The sequence below is a fragment of the Tamandua tetradactyla genome, chromosome 18, assembly GCF_023851605.1.
Source record: "Tamandua tetradactyla isolate mTamTet1 chromosome 18, mTamTet1.pri, whole genome shotgun sequence".
In the NCBI taxonomy this organism is placed as follows: Eukaryota; Metazoa; Chordata; class Mammalia; order Pilosa; family Myrmecophagidae; genus Tamandua; species Tamandua tetradactyla.
Window position 1 is genome coordinate 59,211,028 of NC_135344.1, and position 18,707 is coordinate 59,229,734.

General features: G+C 40.6%; 1 protein-coding gene and 1 pseudogene across 14 annotated transcripts in view; one reads left to right on the forward strand and one right to left on the reverse strand.

Moving 5' to 3' along the window:
- OSBPL1A (oxysterol binding protein like 1A) overlaps positions 1 to 18,707 on the forward strand; it is a 264,203-nt gene that overhangs the window by 193,803 nt on the left and 51,693 nt on the right. The gene's annotated exons all lie outside the window — the stretch shown is intronic.
- On the reverse strand, positions 16,992 to 17,966 carry LOC143662763 (transmembrane protein 184B pseudogene; annotated as a pseudogene).

The window sequence follows — 18,707 nt, forward strand, 5'->3', positions numbered from 1 at the left end:
CTGAGGCATCCAGGAAAAGATAACCTTGGTTCAAGAAGGCCAATGAAGTTCAGGGTTTCTTTCGCAAGTGAAAGGGAATATGGTGAACATAGTCAGGGTTCCTCTCTCATCTGGAAGGGCACATGGTGAACACAGCATCATCTGCTAGCTTCTTCTCCTGGTTTCCTGTTTCATGACGCTCCCCAGGAGGCATTTTCCTTCTTTATATCCAAAGGTCCCTGATTCGTGGACTCTCTGCTTCATGGTACTGCAGCATTCTCTACTCTTCCGAATCTTCCCCTTATCCATTTAAAAAGCCGTTCAACATGTTTAGTATTTGCAAACAGCAGCAGCACCCCACTCCTGGCACCAAAATCTGTTCTAGTATATATGTTTCAATATACCAGAAACAGAATGGCTTTTAAAAAGGGGGATTTAATAAGTTGCTAGTTTATAGTTTTAAGGCTGAGAAAATGTCCCAATTAAAACAAGTCTATAGAAATGTCCAATCTAAGGCATCCAGGGAAAGAAACCATGGTTCAAAAAGGCCAGTGAAGTTCATGGTTTCTCTCTCAAGTGGAAGGGCACATGGTGAACACAGAGTTTCTCTCTCATCTGGAAAGGCACATGGTGAACACAGTCAGGATTCCTCTCTCATCTGGAAGGGTACATGGTGAGCATGGCGTCATCTGCTAGCTCCTTCTCCTGGCTTCCTGTTTCATGGAGCTCCCTGGGAGGCATTTTCTTTCTTCCTCTCCAAAGGTCACTGACTGGTGGACTCTACTTCTCATGGCTGTGTCGTTCTGCTCTGCTCTTTCTGAATCTCCCATTCTCCAAAGCGTTTCCTCTTTTATAGGACTCCAATAAACCAATCAAGACCCACCCAAATGGGTGGAGACATGTCATCACCTAATCCAGCTTAACACCCACTCTTGACTAAAATCACATCATCCCAGGAGATGATCTGATATCAGTTTCAAACATATGGTATTGAATAGGTATTATTCTACCTTTATGAAATGGGATTTTGATTAAAACATGGTTTTTCTAGGGGGCATACATCCTTTTAAACCAGCACAAAGCATAAGGTCTATAAAATTTTAAAAAGAGAGCAAGAAATGCATGTTTTTAAATAGAACCAGAGGAGCCAGACAAATCATAGTTTGCATAGAAAGTATTAAATCATGTCTAACTAATTTGCCAGTAAAACAGAATGAGGATTTTTCAGATATTTATTTTAACCAGGGAACCATTTGTGTAATTGAAATTTAACAAGAAAATAATTAAAATATCACCATCTTGAGAGATTGATACAGAGCTCCGTAGAGGGATCCCTGCTCACTCTCCTCCCCACCTCCCATCTCTACTTCAGCGGGAATCACTGCGTCTTCTTCATGTCCTTATCGGACAAAAATACTTGAGCTTTACTTTCTGTATGTATTATGGAAACCACAGCCCCCTCCCCCCACGATAACATTCCTTTCCTAACTATCCATGCTTCTGTTTAAGGTGTGAGTACATCAAGTGCCTGAGGACCCACCTCAGCACTGGCAGTGCTCAGTCACAGTGACCTCTTTTTGCTCTCTTTATTCCTTCTCGAGAACCTGTTCTCCTCCCAGTCCGTTCTTCAGTCCTTGGCGCCATGGGGTGGCATCACGGGTGCAGCTTGAAGGGCACTGGCCCAGAGAAGCATTAAACCATAGGGCGGATGTCATGTCAACTTAATGCAAAATAAGACATGCCAAGGGAAACTAGTTTGTTACCATCATAATGACATCACAGGTATTATGGATTTTTAAACCTTCCCATGTGATAATTACCAAGAAACTCATTTTTCTGTTAACAATCTGGGTGAGTTAAATGAGAAAGTTGTGCTATATGAACTGAGTTCTCTTCTCTGAAAATCCTATGATTCCATAATGAAATCTGGACCAATGATTTTCTCCCATACTGAAGTTTTAGAGAACCTCTGCAGTGTCTCTTAATGTTGTCAGCCTGGGGGGGACTGTTTTTCATTCTGTTTTCATTCTGAATGTTGTTTTCATTTTGAATTACTGAAATTTGCACTTCTGTTAACCAGTGGTCTTTATTGTAGTGTTGTGGGTTTTATTGGGCTTTTAGGTTGGTTCTAGAAAAACAGCAACACCCACTTAACACCTAGAACCAAAAATACTGCAAGATTAGAGGATACGCAAAATGAATACTCCATTTTGATGACACGCTTATTTGTTTCCAGAAAATACTTTTGAGTTGTTCTGTGGAAAACTAGCCTACATCATGTTATCAAATTTATAATTACAGGATGTATTTTCATCTTGGCTCTTTTCTGTAGGGATAATTATTTACCCTTCTACCTAATTTATTAAATTTATGCTGAGCTCTGATCTTCTAATTTGTTAAGTTTTACCCAAGGATTATATTTGTTAAAGGTATTGATATTTGTTTCATCCATGTCACTGGATGTGGTGTAAAGGATACTAATGTAGGGCAGATGAGTCAGAATCTGAAATATTGGACCCATGCTTGAATTTTATAAATGCCATTCACTGTATTGGTAACATTAATAGATTATAGGGGAAAACCAAATGATATCCTGAAAAAAAAAATTTAGCAAAATTAGGTTCATGATTAATAAATAGCACATCAGAAATAGAAGAGACCCTCTTTAATCTGATCAAAACCTACAACAAATAACTTACTTGATAGTGAGATATTAAAAACAGTTCCTAAAAAACAGTGCATGCTATCATCTCTTCTATTTCACATTATTTGGACGCCACAACTAGGGACATAAAAGGCACAAAAGATTTAAAAATGAAGAACACACCATTGCCATTATCCACAGATCACATGCTTGTCTACATAGGAAACCTCTAAGTAAATCTATAGAAAAATCTTTAGAATTAGTAATTAAGTTTAGCAAGGTTGCTATATGTAAAATCAGCAAGTTTTATTCCTGTGTACCAGCAACAGATAGAAATACAATTAAAACTGGGGGAGAAATTTAGAGTAGCTATTAAAAAGTCACATATCAAGGAGTATATCTTTAAAAAAAAAAAAGTATAATAGCAAGACTTATTGAAAGACATAAAAGTTAGTGAAAAGAAAAACTTGTGATATAAATTTGCTTGCCAGACTGATCTGTGGATTCAGTGCACTCTTAATTAAAATCCTAATGGACTTTTCCTTGGAAATTGAGACTGGAGTCCAAAATGTATATTGAAGTACAAGGACATTGAAGAGCCAAGTTATTACTAAAGAACCGTGATGGAAGAAGGGAAGGCATTTGCCCTACTACATGTCAAGACTGATTACGTATCATTAGTGATTAAGACAATGTCGAATAGGCCTGGAGATAGACTGCCAGTGGAATGGAGGAAAAAGCCCCAAAGACCCCTCCTTGAAAGGAAACCTGGAGAAGTAATAGAGCTGTCATAGTAGGTCAATGAGGGAAATGGTGCTGGCATAATCATTTAATATGAAAAAAGGGTAATGGCTCTGTATTTCATATACACAAATATCAGTTCTAGATTAAACACTTAAATGTGAATGGACAAAAATTTAAAATTTTAGGAGAAAATATAAATATCTACAATTTGGAAACAGAGAAGGATTTCTTACAATAGAAATGAGATGGGGACAGAAAGTTTAGCCAACTGATTCTATTTAACATGTACTTGCTGTATTAATTTGAGTGAAACCCTCTGTTCTTTCGTGAATGTGGTTAAAAATCTCAAAGATTTATTTCCTGAGAATGATAGATCAGGACTCTAGGCAAGTGCTTAGTTGGTCCTTTGTTTACCCTTCCTGACTGCTTTGGAATTGAATTATTATAGGAGCCAGAAAGGAGCATAGTCTAACAGGTGTCTTCTGTGTGTGAACAGTTCATACCAGGAACTTACTGACAAGCTGAAGTCAAATAAAGAAATTGAAAATATAAAGCTAAGACGATATCTTCCTAGAAGTGAAAATTATATTTAGAAAATGTTAGTGGTGAATAAGAATTATTCAACTCTGAATATATTTAATCACTAGAACCAAACCACCTTGGTTTTGAAGTCTCACTCCCTAGAGATAAAGGGCACCTTGTCTGGACTCAGACTTGATTAGGTTAGGGCATAGAATTGGTGACAAGTCACCCCACCCAGAGGTCCTCTGGGAGTCCTGGGCAAAGACACATCCTTTTCTCTTAGGAAATGATTGGGGTAACTTATTCTTGTCATTCAGTGACCAGGGTCATTAGAGCAGAATCTATCTGCATCTCTTATTCATCAGGAAAGGCGCAAGAATTCTACCCGAAATTAGCCAGATTTGTGTTAGGGCCTGAAGGGGACGCATCACTAGTTCCCAGGGCACCACAAGTCTTGTGCTCGCCTCATACTGTTCTATTCCTTACCCAATTACTAATTTGCCCTGAAAAGAAGAGGGCTGTAATAAAAAGAGAACTGTTTTCATTAGAAGCTCAACCAGCTCTGCTGGGGACAACCTCTTAAAAAAGCTGGACGCAGTTTGTCTCAGCCTGAGAGAAGAGATGACTAGAGATTAGGAAGTAGACAGTGACAGGTTGCCAGGAGGAACAGTGGGCAAAGAGTGCTTGGTGCTCTAAGGGGCAGCTTGAGGCTAGACGTGTGTACGCTGTGCAGGCAGAGTGGTTGCCGTCCTGGAACTGCAGGTGTGTCATCAGAGGCCAGTGGAGATTGGACACCTGGAAGAGAATGGTAGATTATGTGACAGTAGCTGAAGCAGGGGATTAACGACGAGCAGCACAGTCTGACTGTGCTTGATACCCATCATTCCTACAAAAATGTCTTTGGAGGCTTCTAGATGAAAAAGAACAGGGAGCACCAACTTGGCAGGTGAGAACTATTCATCCAGGAAAAATGATTCAGATATAAAAACCTTATCTACGACTAACAAACTGGTAGGCTCTGGGGTCATTGGGGAATGTTTAGAAGAAAGAAAATAAAAAAGGCATTGTGAGCCAAAATTCATTGTAATTTTCCTTCACAAAGTTAGGTTGAGTTTTTGAGCTTATGGCCAGGAATTACTTTAGGGAAACTGAGAGTCATCTTTTTATAGAACATTCACCTCTTCTTGCCCTTGTTTAAAGAGAGGGTGGAAGAGGAATTGCTCTGTCTGGAGCAGGGTCTGAGCTTCCAGGCCTTCTTTATCTAGCCCCTGACTTCTGAGACGCTCTGGGGTCTTGAGGTTCTTTAAAACAAAGTTGGAAGATCACAAAGTCTTTTCCAGTTCTGGCATTCTGTAAGCATATGGTGGTGAGACATCGTGCTAGAGACTTTTGCCTGACTCCGAGGGTTCATTCTTACCTCTTCTAGAACAATAATTATCTTTGACAAATAAGAGCAGTTTTCTAGGACAGCCACAATCGGTTAAGCTATACTTGAATGGACAAAATGACAGGTAGTGGATTTATGTTGTTTGACTAGGGTATAAAGAAAAAAAGAAATATATTTTTAAGTGTATAATCCCATTTTGATAACTTTTTATCATGGAAAATTTCAAACAGGCATACTAGTAGAGAAATATAATGAGCTCCCTATATCCATCGTTCAGCTTCAACAATTATCGTCATGTCCCTAGCTTTGTTCTATCTAAAAACCTCACCATCCTTCATCCCCCGGGAATTTTTTTTCATTCCCATGATTTTAAAGCCAATCCAAGATACATCATTTCACCTGTAAGCATTTCAGTATGTATCTTGAAAATATTGAAAACTCTTTAAAATGTTATTATCATTACCTAAATAATAATTTCTTAGTTATCATCAAGTATTTAGTTAGTATTCAGATTTCCCTGATTGTCTCATAAATATCATATAATAGCTGGTTTGTTTTAGAATAAAGATCCCAAATGTCCACGTATTACATTTGGTTTATAAATCTCTTAAATCTTTTTTAATGTCTAGATTTCCTCATTCCTCCTCCATTTTTTTCTTGCCATTTTTTTTTATTGTTGATGAAGCCTGGTCATGTCCAATAGAAAATTCTACAGTCTAGGTATTGCTGATTGCACTCCCATGGTGTCATTTAACATGTTTCTTTACCTCCTGAGTTTCCTGTAAACTTTTGGTTCTATCTAGAGGCTCAACTAGATTTAGGTTTGAATGTCTTGGCATGAATATTTCATAGTTACACAAACCGTACCATAGGTGTGCCTGCAGTCTGCTGTCTTCTCTGCTGTCTTTTGTGATGTAGAATTGATTCCTGGGTTCAGGCATTGTCAGCCTGACACATCATGATGAAGTTCTCAGGCAGCCTTGCACCTAATGACTTTAGCATCCATTGTTGATCACTGTCTACATATTTATTTTCATTAGGGGCTGCAGAGTGGTGATACTGTTTTTCTATCCTGCCTTCTACATTTATTAGCTGAAATTCTTCTATAAAGAATTTACTGTTTTTTGGAAGGGTTGTGTTGGTTCCCTACCATTCTCCTGAAGTGTTGTATGAACACATGCATTGGATTTGTTTAAATCTGTTGTAGGTAACTTTTTCCATCTTTGTTCAGAGGGAGTCCCTTGAAGTGGTCTTTTGTGTCCTCTTGACAAGACTCCTGTTGACTGTCTCATCCCTCCTTCCCTCCCTTCCCTTCTTCCATCCTCTCCCTGCGTTCCTTCCCTCCTTCCTTCTTTATAATCTTCATACAGTAATCCAGTTGTCTTTGGTAGTTGCCTAGCTTTCTGATGCAAAAAGATGTTTCAGGTTTATCATGTGTATTTCCTGTCATAGACCTAAAGCCATCTATTTTTCTAAGGAAACATATTTCATTTTAGTAGGAAATAATATTTAGTGACAATAATCTGAGTGGTTAGAAGTTCACTGATGCTGGGCTGACTGTGGGATTTTAGTCGTTTTCGTTGGGGAAGAAAGAAAGCCTTTTTTTTTTTAAAGGAAAAAACATCATGAGTTCATATCATTATGTATTTCCGATATATTTATTTTCCCTTAATTTCCATTTCATGGTGCCTAAATCATTAATATAACACTTATTTGCTTTATTATAAGGTATGTGTATATATACATACAAACACAGATATACTAACAAAAAATTACTAACAATATGATTGTTGAAATACGTTTATAATTTCTTTTTAGTTCCTGTTCTAGTTTGCTAGCTGCCAGATGCTATATACCAGAAACAGAACGGCTTTTAAAAGAGGGAATTTATTAAGTTGCAAGTTTAAAGTTCTGAGGCTGCGAAAATGTTCCAATTAAAGCAAGGCTATAGAAATGTCCAGTCTAAGGCAAAAATACCTTGGTTCAAGGAGGCTGATGATGTACTGGAAAGGCATATGGCGAACATGACGATGTCTGCTAGCTCTCTCTCCAAGCTTCTTGTTTCCTGAAGCTTTCCCGGTGGCGTTCTCCTTCTTCATTTCCAAAGGTCTCTGGCTGTGTGGACTCGCATGATTCTCATGGCTCTCTCCAGCTCTCCAAAATGCTTCCTTTTTTAAAGGCTTCCAGTAAACTAATCAAGACCCACCTGGAATGGGTGGGGTCACATCTCCCTCTAATCAAAGTCACGTGATTGGGCAAGCCGCATCTCTGCGGAGATAATCTAATCAAGTTTCCAACCTAAAGTGCTGAATAGGGATTAAAAGAAACCCCTACTTCCATAAGATGGATCAGGATTAAAATATGGCTTTTCTAGGGTACATAATCCTTTCAAATAGGCACAGTTCCTTTTATCCTTTGGATGCACAGTAGAATGTTATATTTGAAAATCACTTGCAATGCATTCCTTTCTGTGTAATTAAATTACTAACTTATTAGATTCATTTGTTTCATTTACTTCCAATTTTTAGGGGTTCTTGTTTTCTATTTTGATATAATTTTTATGGTTATAGAAAATATTTTCAAATTTCAAAGTCAAAACTACAAAATAAGGTATAGTAAAGAAATCTAGTTTCCATTCTTATCCCCTCAATACTGTTCCCTCCCTTCCGTTAAGTGTAACCTTTTTATAAATCCTTTCAATTATTTTGTTTTTAATCTAAGCAGAAGGGGTGTAAACAGAATTATCTTCCTTTCTTTCAACTTGTATGAAGAGATCTTTGGGTGGGCTTTGGAAATGTTATCCTTTGAAACTGGAAATGGGAAAGAGGTAGCTGAAACAAATGTGTTGATCTCAGAATAAAACTATTCTTTTGGTAAAGGTGGAATCAGGGGCATCAGTCCTCTATTTATTGCCTACCATCCTTGATTTCTGTTATATTTTATAAGGATATTTCGTGCCTTGGTTAATCGAACCATGATTTTTCTTTCTGTTAAGAATACAGAAGTAGAGCTGGTCTCTACAAAGCTCATTGTAAATATACATCATCAGAAGAGTAAACAAGAGGTGACTAGAGGCTTTGAGCTCTGTTATTCATTTCTTGGTCCCTTGATATTTTACTTTCCCCATACAGAGGTCTCATTACTTTCTCCTTTTGATCCCTAGACTTTTTGAATCTCTTAGGTAAATATCCAGTTTCTATTTCAAGTTTGCTTTATAAATACATATAATTCTCAATGTCAAAAGAAAGAAGCAGTTAAGTATCTATTAAAATGTATATTCTTGCTTGGAATCTTGCTCTGTTTGAAGATGTTCCCCACCCCCCCGCCCCTCACCCACCATGAACACATGGTTTTGAGTGAGTAGGAAACATCTTTCTGTATGAAATAGTCTTATAATAGTCTACTTTATCCTGCTTACTCTGCCCGTTTTTAAAATTACAATAATTCAAAGATTGGGTGTCTTGACATCTGATGACATATGGGATTTGGTCTCTACAAAACCTCTTTCCCACTGAAGCTCTTCCAATCTAAATTCTGCCTACAAGAGAAAACTCTGCCTCAGGGGACCTAGAGTTCTTCAGTATTGCTTGTTTTGCTTGTTAGCACAGGATGAATTTTATTCCCTTTCAGGAAACACCATATATGCTAATGAGCATTTATAAAGTCGATAAATGGAATAAGTGATTATTTTTAAAATACAGAAGTCCTTTAAAGTTTTTTTCCTTGTGCCTTTAAAATCTTCAGAAAAATTTGATTTGCATACAAATGTTTTCAAAACACATTAATTGCATACAATGTGATATACCCAAATTGTCTGAGATATAACTTGTTGTTGAGTCCTGCAGCCCTAGTACAGTGTTGAGCCAGGATTTGAAACCTTTAGGCTGAACCTTCCTTTTACCGTAGTTGGTGTTCTCAAAGTCAGTTCCTTGTTGACGTGGCAGTGACTCCCGTAGTTACACACAGGACCAGGATGCAGGACCACGTCTCTGACGAATGGGGAAAGTGCACTCACTGTTGCCCTGTAGGATAGGTGGTTGATGCAGGCAGACAGTGTGATGTGTAGTAGTGCAGAGTACAGCTAGCTTTTAGCACAAAGTAAGAGATGAAACATGATATCCTACCAGTGCCAAAGAAGTGTGTGTGTGTATTGATCTGTAAGAGAACAGTGTACAGTGCTCCGCAAAGCAGGTTGCTGTAGGTGAGCCAAGTAAATAGTTTATAACTTTAGGTTCTTTGTAATATTGTTTTATGTCTGTGCTTTTGTGTTTGACTCACTGAATTCCTTAGGTATATTGCCCTAAATTCTAGTAGGTGAAGGTATACCATGATCATAAGGCAGTTGCAAACCTTTGGCACCATGTGTTTCCTCTCCTTTGTTCTGATTCTAGCTTGGTCATTTAGGAAAGCTGTACTACTTGGGCAGGCGTCTAATCTATCCATGCCTCAGCCTGTGCTCTAACACACGCGTGGTGATAACTCTCTGCAGAAGCACCGGGCAGCAGCAGGATGGCTCGAGCCCAGGTCTGTCCTGTTTCAACAGTCTTCCTCTGTTGTCCGACTGCGCGGTGTCAACTTCAGATTGCCTTAAAATACTGTAAATAGTAACAGCTCCAGTTTACATTCGGATTATGAATTGGTGTGCATAAAGTACTTTCACAAACACTGTAGCTTTTGATTCTCAAGACATCTCTGACTTACATAGAAGGCAGGTATTTTATTGTATACCCAGCTTTACAGATGAAGAAATGGCAGCAAAGGAGGTTTTAAATGAATTGCCCAAGATCACTTTGCCAGTAAATAGTGGGACCTGCATTGAAACTGGGTTTTCTGACTCTACAGCCTCTATTCTTCTCTTAAAATATAGAATCTTCAGAAGTGTTAAGGATAAAAAAAGATTGTACCTGGACAAAAAGCTTCATATTCTAAAATGAAAGACAGTTTGTTCCAGCCTTTAATTAATTGATGCAGCTCTGTTTGTTTGTTTTTTATGTAATAAGAATTAACATCATAGTCCCAGAACGTTTATTACGCACCCATCTGTCGTTGGCGCAATGCTGGGCACAACTGCAAGTTAAATTTGACATGGGGCTTGCCTTCTAGGCCTTTGTAAGTTTCCAGTTGCCATAGTATGAACATACCCGAAGAACACATGTACACACTGAGAGTTGTGCCATTTTTAACCAGACCTGAGATAAAATATTCCCTTAAGCACCCCTGAAGGGAAAACCCATTTTCTCTTCCTGTAACTCCTCATTACCCACCAAATTCCTACGAAAGCATTTTTTTTCTGTAGAAAATTATTTTTCCTGAATAACTATGCGTTCTCTTACTGCCACTGAAAAATAAACCTTTTGGTTATTTTCCTTCAGAATATGATTGACATAACCTATCTTATCAGAAGTAACTAGAAGATCTCAGAAGGCCGGCTCCCTTACTTGGATCTGATTTTGTGTTTTAGGACACTGTGTAATCTTTCTTAGCAGAATAAATCTTCTTTAGGAAAAAGGAAAAAGGCTGGCCTCCTGTGTACAGGTATTTCACTATGCTCAGAATAGTCGGGAAGGAAACAGAAGGGAAACCATCGTACATGTCAGATAACAGCACAGAGGTATTGTGTGTCAGCAAGCAGGAAGGAACCCGAAATTCAACTCACCCGAGAAATTCTCTCTCTCTGATGGTAAGCAGTCAAAAGTGTTTCAGATTATTTAAAAAGGAAGTTAAATCAGACTGTTGAGCTCGCTGAAGCAGATCACAAGCAAATTGTTAGATTCATTTGGAAAAAGTAGGTGTGGTGAAAAGAAAAGTCTGAAACGTTCAGAGTATGAAAAAGAGGCAGAGTCCTATTTGCTGTCCAAAGGGAAGCGTCTGTTACTTAGTCCATCTCTGTTTCTCTGTATTTTCTCTTGTTCGATATTTTTATTGCATAGTCTCCAAAGTCTTGTTTCGGGGATCGGAAGTCCTCGTCTGCACTTCTGTTCCGAGTTACATACAACCTATTAAAAGCAGCCTCATGCCAGCATTGCATCCAAGGATCCGCCATTCTCTTCAGGCAAGTCTACCTTCGCCAGACCTCCCACTACCTAGGATGGGGCTCCCAGTTCAGCTGGAGTACATTCAAGTTCTGAGACAGGACGTCGCTTGATATAGAGCACAAGCAATTTCCATTATGATCAGGAAATGCCTTTTTCCCTTTCCCTGCCAGTAAAACTGCCAGTAACAAAGCAGCCTCAGATCCTCTTTGGGTTGAGGAGAGGTATTAGTGGAAGCGTTGCTCTCAGCATCCCAATGCCGTACTTGGCAGTTGTCGCTGCTGCAGGGCCAGGCCAGGGAAGGAGCGCAGTGGGCGACCAGTGTGTGCACACACCATGCATCTCGTTGCTGTTCTGTCGTTAAGATCACTTCCTTACGGCCAGCACAACCTCACCTTAATTCACTCTCCTCACTTCTCATTTCCGTGTCGGTTACTTTAGGCCTGTTACGGCACCCAAATCTTAATTATTCTTGGAGGTAAGGGTGAGCAAAGAATACTCACCCTGTTCCTAGGAGGAGATTTGCCCTACTGTGTTGCCTGTACTTCCTTCCAGCCGGGCGAACGCCCTGGGGAGGCCCGAAGTGAGCGAATCCAGCTGCCCCAAGAACACCTTCTTTCCAAACCGGAAAACTAGTGTGTAGGTATTCTCATAAATATGTTTTGACTTTGTGATAGTGCTATAAACTTTCCTATTAATCCAGTAATGCTGATAAATCAAGTGAAGGAAGTGGATTTACTATGCTACTAAAGTTTGACAGTTCTAAATTTTAGAAATCCAGCATGAAAATCAGTTTTATGCAGTTATAACTTATTACAATTGAAGTAGGTGAACCATCTTCTAAAATAAGTAAAATCATCCACACCTCCTTGCTATGCATAGCCACATTTATTGTTATAAACTATAAATATATAATTTAAAATATCAAAAATAAGAAACACTTTTCTATCTCAAATTATGAAAATATATGGTAAAATCAAATAGTGAGACCAACTAATTGCATGAAAGTAATATAATAAACTTAAAGTAGGAAACCAAGTTCTTAGGTTATGTTTGTTTTGTTTTGTTTTAAAGATGTATTTAATAGAAAGGCATGTGACTGGTCTTGGAACTCCCATCTTGGACTTGGGCTGACCTGCTTCTGAGGCTCTAGGCTGTTTTTTGTTTGCTTGTTTGCTTTATTTAGCATTTTTTTTTATTTTTATTTTTTCATTTTTAAACAGTTTTATTTACACATCATACAATCCAGCCTAATTGTATAGGCATGCTTTCACCACGATACTCTATCTGAAAACATTTCCTTTTCTTCCACACAGAATCCACACCCCTTTCCCAGTCCTCCTGTCTGTTGACATTTAGTTTTGGCCTTTTTTACATTCAGTAGAAGCATATTGATGTGTTAATGTTGACTATAGACCCTAGCTTACAGTGATTGTGCTTTTCCCCATATACTATCTATTTTCAACACCCTGCAGTTCTGACATTCATTTGTTCTCCCTTATACAAAAACATTTTTAAATGTGTACATTTAATCACCATCATTGTATGCTCTAGGCATTCCTAAATTATACCATGTCAGTCTTTCATTCTGTTTTTCCTTCTGGTTCCATTTGTGCCCCCAGCCCTCCTCCCTCTGTCATACTCACATTCAGTTTCATTCAGTGTACTTAGGTTACTATGCTACAGTCAGGTAGTATTGTGCTATTCATTTCTGGATTTTTACAGTCAGTCCTGTTGCACAATTTGTATTCCTTCAGCACCAATTGCCCAGTCTCTTTCTGTTCTATCTCCTGATAACCTGTGTTCTTAATTTCAGTTCTCCAAGTTCACTTGTTAATATTAGCTCATATTAGTGAGACATACAATATTTGTCCTTTTGTTTCTGGCTAATCTCACTCAGCATATTGTCCTCAAGGTCCATCCATGTTCTTACATGCTCCATGACTTTATTCTGTCTTACAGCTGCATAATATGCCATTGTATGTATATACCACAGCTTGTTTAGCCACTCATCCATTGATGGACATTTGGGCTATTTCCATCTAGGCTGTTTTTAATTGAAGATATCTAGGAGCAGGTTAAAAGACACAGCCCTTGAGCTAACTCCATCACCTTATGTCTGACTCAGGCCTGATTGTAATGCTGGTTTGTGTTGGGTTTCAGAACGGTGTCCTAGATATGCAGACAGAACATTGTAATTTATGTATTTGTATGAATTCAAACCTGGAACTAGGTAGAAGGTACCTTACAATCTCAGTTGTCCAAGAAAAGATAGACCCACCCAATCTTTGCTACTGCTGAAATGGGATGGGTAAATTTTAGGAATTGTATTGTATGTATCAATATAAGGAAGTTTAATTGAATTTATTTCAGTATATTAAACTTATCAGATGTTTCATATATGCCTTTGAAGATTTTGAAACTATGTTACAACTAAATTTTTAATTAATGTTACAAATTGAATAGTATTTAATTTTATATTTGAAATACTTTCAAACAGAGCAGTTATAAAAATAATACAAACCCTGTATGGAGAACTCCAGCATACCCCTGTACTTCTAGAAACCCAGAACCACCACTTTTAACATTTTGTCACATTTGCCATTCTTTCTATCTACTTATACAAACGTCTGTCAGCCCATTTTCTGAACACTTGAGTGAAGGTTGTATATGTCATGCTCCTTGAATACTCAATACTGTCATACACATTTTGTAACAATCAAAATATTTTGTAGCTACCATAAGTACCATTATCAAGTCCAAGAAATTTAATATTGATGAAAAGCTTACAGTCCATATTCCAATTTTCTCACAAGTCACACTAATGTCCGTTTGATGTTTTTCTTCTCCTTTGCTAGATCCCATCCAGAATAATATATTGCTTTTAATTGCCATTCTCTGTTTACTTGCTCTCTCTTTTTTTTTTTTAATTGTGGGATCATATATACAATATAAACCTTCCATTCTCAACCGCTCCGAGTCATACCATCCAACAGGATTAACCACATTCACAATATTGTGGCACCTTTACCACCTTCCATTACCAAAACTTTCTATTTCCCCAAACAGAAATACTGTATCCATTATGCATGAACTCTTCATACCCCTGTCCTCCTGCTCTGGCAACCTGTACTCTAATTTCTGTCTCTAAGAGCTTGCAATTCTTTCATATTTTCTTTGTAGTTAAGATTTGGCATAAATGTAACTTTCTAAATTTAGAACAACCTTGTTTGCTTTGATACCAGTTTAACTTCATACTATCCACAAGCTGTGTTCCTATATCTCTCAATCACCCCACCTTTATGTAGTTCTTGTCATAAATTGCATGTTTATTCATTGAGTCCAAAACCACTGATTAATCATTACATTTTATGCATTTGCCTGTTAGATCCTTTAAGAAGTATAAAGTGGAGTTACAAACCAATATATAATAGTACTGGTATTTATGTTTTCCTATGTTGTTGCCCTAATTGGAGATCTCTGTTTCTTCATAGAGCTTCAGTCTATTGTCTGGTATCCTTTCTTTTCAACGTGCAGAACTCTCTTTAGCATATCTCGTAGGGCCAGTCTAGAGGTGATGAACTTCCTCAGCTTTTGCTTATCTAGGAATGTCTTAATCCCTCCCTCATTTGCGGAAGACAGTTTTGTCAGATGTAGAATTCCTGGCTGGCAGTTTTATGCTCTAAGCGCTTTATATTTGTCATCCCACTGCCTTCTTGCTTCCATGGTTCCCAGTGAGAAGTTGACATTGACTCTTACTGAGTCTGCCTTGCTTGTGACACTTTGCTTCTCTCTTGAGTCTTTCAGAAATCTCTCTTTATCTTTGGCATTTGACAGTTGGATTAAACATGGCACAGTGTTGGGTGTATTTGGGTTTATCTTCTTTGAGGTTCATTGAGCTTCTTTCATTAGATTTGGGAAGTTTCCAGCCATAATTTCATTATTATTCTCTGCCCCTTTCTCTCTTTCTTCTCCTTCTGGGCTACCATGATGCATATATTGGTGCACTTGATGGTGTCCCACAGGTTCCTCAGGCTTTGTTCACTTTTCTTCATCCTTCTTTCTGCTCCTCAGATTGGGTGATTTAAATGTCTTATCTTTAAGTTCCCTGAATGCCATAGTGGAACTCTATGGCATTTGTTCACAAGATACAAGACTAGGAACTCAGGCGGGCCACGGTGGCTCAGCAGGCAAGAATGCTCGCGTGCCATGCCAGAGGACCCGGGTTCGGTTCCCAGTGCCTGCCCATGTAAAATAAATAAATAAATAAAATAGAATAAAGACTAGGAACTCTGTCTTCTCATACGTCATTCAGTTAGTTTTTCAAGTTTTTTAAAAAATTTATTTACATAGAACTATCTATCTGGAAATTTTTCTAAAAATTTGCAAAGTCAGTTATGTGGGAAGATGGGGGGTGCCACTGTATGGAGCCACCAGGAACAGGTTCCCAGAGCCCTGTTCCTCCCTGGGGACCGCCAGCCCCCTGCCACCGGCTCTCCCCACTCACTGTGCTATTAGGCAGGTGCTAAGCTGAGCACAGACCAAGGGGGCAAGACCAAGGGGAATCAGTAACATACTGTGGCCTGGAAGAAAGGGTGGCCAGTTGGAGAGGCAGATTTGTGAAAGCAAATGGTGGGAATGGGGACAGAGCTTTGTCCTAAAGAGCCTGCATCTGCCCATGGCCTTCCCAGACAACATGGTACCTGCCAGAGGCCTGAGAACTGGCCTCCTGTACCCCACCCACAGGCCTCCATGGACCCCCAAGGAGAGAGTGGGAAAGAGAGGCCCAGGAAAACTGCTAGAATGGAACCACCCCACCCTGACCCTTATCTCAGTCCCCAGAGAGGGAGCTTGTTTACTCCAGGAGTGACAAAAAAGAGGTGACACCATCAGGTGGTCCTAGCCACTCCTGAGGTCTAGCCAGAGAACTTGGTCCAGCATTACACCAGCAGCCTAACAGGGGGCCCCGCCTCCACGACCACCACCCAGGAACCTATAAGGGTCTGGGGGCCTAGGGAGGGCTACTTTAATGACTAAGGTACAAAAGAGAAGGGTTTGGGGGCAGATAAGGCAGGATGCCGGGCCCTTGGGGATGGGAGCCCTGGAAGAAAAGTTTGGGGCTGTTCCTTCCCCTTCTGGCTCCACCCCCACCCTCCTACCCTTCCTGTCTTCCTCCTACCTGACTGCATTCCTTTGGAAGCTGCTCTGAAATGTGGAGCTTCAGACCTTTGGTCTGAAAGAGAGGATGATCCCCAGGTTCCCAGGCCTCAGTCTGGTTAGGAGGGTTGGGCTCTGCCCAAACCTCTATCAGGAAGAAGGGTCCTGAGTGGGAGGGCAGTGTGGTTACTGGTTATGCTCAGCAGGCCAGGAGGCAGGTACCAGAAAGGGGAAGGTGCAGCCCCAGGGGCCAGAGGACAGAGAGGCCACATCCACAGTAGAAGGGAAGGGGTTCCAGTTCTCAGGCATTGGCCCAGATAGCACAGGTTTCCAAAATAAATATTCTTGAACAGCCTGGGCTGACAGCATCTAGCTATCCACTGGAAGTGACATGTGAGTATTTCTGGTCAAGTAAACTAAAACACAGCATCAGCTCTGCCAGCCCATCTCCTGACCTGGGTGTGAGGCTGGAGGAAGGGTGCACTCAGCCAAGGTCCCCAGTGCTTCTGCCTCCAGCAGCCAACACCTACAACTCGTCATCAGAGCTGAGCAGCAGAGTCTTGTCATTGTCATGGGCACCACTGAGGCTGTGGCAGTGTGAGAGGTCATGGGTGCTGGCATGCCAGGAGGGCCAGGCTCCAGGGTGAACTACTGTATGTACTACTGTTAGGCGGGTGAGAAATTGTGGGTGGCATCCTGTGCAATGGTTATGTAGGTTCGTGGTCTCCTTGAGGCTGCTGGAGACACTGGTCATGAGGGCACAGTGGCCTCACATGTCCAACCTCTTGTTGGCATAGACCTTGTAGATGACAGCATGCCACAGGGCCAGTGCAGCAAAGAACATCTCCATGCAGACGATGAAATCCTGGTAGCCAGCAGCAGCAGTGACCTCACCCACTGACACATGGGCCACGTGGATCTTGGGGATGGCTAGGAGCATCCCTTGCCAGAAGGAGAGGAAAATGACAGACTTGACCATGAAGAACTTGAGGACAGCACTGTAGTGGCTAAGCACCTCCCAGGTGGCGAAGTAGAAGAGGAATAGGGTATAAATGGCCAGGCTGATGGAGATGTTGTAGATGATGGCATCAAAGTCACTGTCCCAGTACCTGCCGAAGGCCTGGAGGACCAGGGGACTTCATCATGCCTAACTGCGGTAGCCCCTTTGCAGAACTGCAGGAATCTGATGGAATAAGTCTTACCCTAGAGGCAGCACATGCCTGGGCTCAACATGTTTCCTTCTGATCTCAGACATGATGGAACTTTCTCCTCCAAGACATTCATAGCACAGGCTCAGGAAATTGCAGATGACTGAGCTGTAGGAGTGATGTACAGTACTGAACATGTAGGACCGGTTTCTGGTGAAGAAGACGCTGAACCAGGAGTCCAAGGCGTCGATGGGCACGATGAAGAGGATGTGGGTAATGTAGTGCTGCTCACTGAAGCAGCTGGAGCAGCACAGGTGTGTGCAGATCTGGTAGCAGGTGATGAGCAGGGCCATCTACACAGGGATGCACGAGATGACCTGGGGTGCCGGTGGTCGTCAGGAACAGGGGCTGCTCCATGGCCGGGGGCTGCCCTCAGGGGCTGCTGGGATGGTGGGTGAGGCTGGGTCCAGGGCCAGTACAGCCCCCCTCCCTGTCATGCTGCTGGCAGCAGGGGCTTCCCTGAGAGGCACCCTTAAGGCAAGTGATGCACACACATCAGGAGCCCACGGTAGAGGCGGTGTGTGCAGGCAAAGCATGGCTCCAGACCCTGCTATTGGGCCACTGCAGCCTGGGTGTCTTCCCCACCACTGGCGAAACAGGGGCCCCACGGCTAGGTGTATTTTTTTCCACACACCTCTATTGTTATATACCTTGTATTTGTGTCATATGTTTGCTATAACTCACAAAAGAACTTTCTTATACTTCTGCCGTTAATAGTCCACTGTTGACACTAGGGTTCACTGTGTTATACAGTCCTGTGTTTTCTGCTTTAATTTTTATTCTAGTAACATATATGACATAAAGTTTCCTCTTCTGACCAAATTCTCCTATCTAATTCAGTGCTGCTGGTTACACTCACAGTAATGTGCTGTGGTATCTCATTGTGGTTTCAATTCTCATTTCACTAGTACCTAGTGATGTCTGAGCATCTTTCTGTGTGCCCTTTCCTGGTCTTTGCATATTGTGTGAGTGCTCTCCTTCAGGGCTTGTCCATACATAGAGTTCAGAGAATAGCTCCAGGTCAAAGTGTAAGG